General features: G+C 35.9%; 1 protein-coding gene across 1 annotated transcript in view; it reads left to right on the forward strand.

The window, feature by feature from the left end:
• TERB2 (telomere repeat binding bouquet formation protein 2) overlaps positions 1 to 2,429 on the forward strand; it is a 22,518-nt gene that overhangs the window by 19,895 nt on the left and 194 nt on the right. The window lies entirely within an intron of this gene.

Raw genomic sequence — 2,429 nt, forward strand, 5'->3', positions numbered from 1 at the left:
TGAAACAAGCCAACATGTTTAGCTTGTCTTTTAAATAAGCTGAAATAATATTGAGATGTAGTGATTTCAAGAAGGCAACTTCTTTATTCATATGGTCATGCTATATAGAATCTAGTGCATTTATTACATTTTGGAGATCTACAAATGACATATTATTCATGAAACTATCATCCTGTTAAAACTGTACTCTCTCTTAGAAATTGCATATCAGCTGTAGAATTGTCTAAAGAAAATGCACTTTCTAAAGCATTTGGATCATTTGAGTGTATGTGGGCCCTCACCTTTCTCCCTTGACTCAAATTTTATAATACAAAACTTTAACACTAATCTCAACATTAGCATTTGAAAGTTCTTTTTTCCCCATATAGTAACTTTTTCTTATTTATACTCATGTTTTTGGTTAAACTCTTCTGAACTTGTAAACTTAAAAAAAAAAATCCTAAATGTTAATTATCTTTTCCTGAAACATATTAAATATTATCTTTCTTGAACACTTTATCTTAGTCACATTGAGTGATTATGTTTCTTATATAGAAACCAAACCGGTATGTGGATTTTAAATTAATTATTAAAAGGATTAAGTAAATTTACACCAAACTGTGTACATTGGGAGTGTTCAAGTATTTTTTTGATGTACGTAGTATGCATATGTTAACATAATAAATCAAAAACTAAACAAATTGATTCCTAAACAAAAGTGATTGTATCTTTAGGTGTATCTAGAAAAGTTACAAATATATATCCTTGAAATACTACCAGAAGCAATAAAATCAGAATATGAGCCTTACAGGAATTGAAAGCATATGAATAAAATAGGCAAAGATAAATTGTTTTGTTAAAAGTCTTGTCTTAATGGAAAGTAAAAAGCAGTATGATTTTACCTATTCCTCATTTAAACAGTTTCTTTTTATTTGCCATAGCATTTCTGATGAATATTGCCTCTGGCTTCCATCTTTAAAAAATACTCCCCTCACTTTTGGTTATTTCTCTACACTTTTGCAAATGTGTCTCCTCTGATGCTTTTCACTATTAGGCATAGTCATTCCTCATTCTGTTGAATTTAGTGTGTAGTTCTTAGTTCATCTTATTTCTTTCATCCTTTGTGACAAGATTATTTTTCCTTCTAGCTTTTGGTAGAATTTTGTGTCATTAGATAAGTTATGGGTCATTGACAGAGTCTGCTAGTTACTTCTGAATGTTTATTTCCCTTTCTTCCATGATGGTAGAACCCCTAATTTCTATCTGAGCACATTCTACCTAGAATAAAGACTGTATTCTCAGTAGCACTTGAAATTAAGTATGGCTATGTCACAATGTTTTGGTCAATGAATGCATAGCGAAAATGGCATCTGGGAATCTTTCTTGAAGACATCTGGCGCATACACTTTGTCCTCCTTTTCTTCCACGTCCATTTTTTTCTGCTGCTTCTTTCATCCTGTTGCTTGGAATGGGGATGTGATAGGTACCATTTAAACCATAAGAACATACCCCAGGGTTGGCAAAGCAGGAAATTGAAAGGAGCCTGGGGTTCTGAGGACAGTGTTGAGATATCTGCCATTGCAGCACTTTCGCTTATCTCAAGACTTTTATGTGACAGAGAAATAAGCTGTTTTGTTTAAGACAGGAGTCCCCAAACCCCGGTCTGTGGTCTGCTGGGAACCGGGCCGCACAGCAGGAGATGAGCAGTGAGTGAGTGAGCAAAGCTACATCTGTTTTGGTCGCTGCTCTCCAGCACTAGCATCACTGCCTTAGCTGCACCTCAGATCATCAGGCATTAGATTCTCATAGGAGCACCAGTCCCTGGTGCCAAAAAGGTTGGGGACCGCTGGTCTAGATGGTCTCAACAACACATAGTTCTCAAAGCTGTGTCCTTGAAAATGGCTCCCACTGTGGGAACAGTGGACGGAATATACATTTCAAGGACTGGAAGTGGTAAGGAGCCTCAGACTGCCCAAGTCCAGCTCATGGGTCAACCAGTGGTCACAACCTCTTCATGACCTCCTCCAACAATAGACTTTCCTCCAAAGAAGATATAAAAAATGGTCAATAAGCATGTAAAAAAATGTTCAACATCATTATCCATATGGGAAATGCAAATCGAATCAAAACTATAATGAGATACCACTTCATATCCACTAGGATGGCTATAATCAAAAAGACAAATGATAAAAAGTGTTGATGAGGATGTGGAGAAATTGGAACTCTCATACATTGCTGGTGGAGATGTAAAATGATGCACCGACTTTGGAAAATAGTTTGGCAGTTCCTCAAAATATTAAACATAGTTACCATGTGATCCAGCAATTCCACTCTTAGATATATATCCAAGACAAATGAAAACATACATCCACACAAAACTTAATGTTCCCAGCAGCATTAATCATAATAGCCAATAAGTGGAAACAACCCAGGTGTCCATCAATTGATGG

Source organism: Pteropus vampyrus, unplaced genomic scaffold, assembly GCF_000151845.1.
Source record: "Pteropus vampyrus isolate Shadow unplaced genomic scaffold, Pvam_2.0 Scaffold19, whole genome shotgun sequence".
Classification (NCBI taxonomy): Eukaryota; Metazoa; Chordata; class Mammalia; order Chiroptera; family Pteropodidae; genus Pteropus; species Pteropus vampyrus.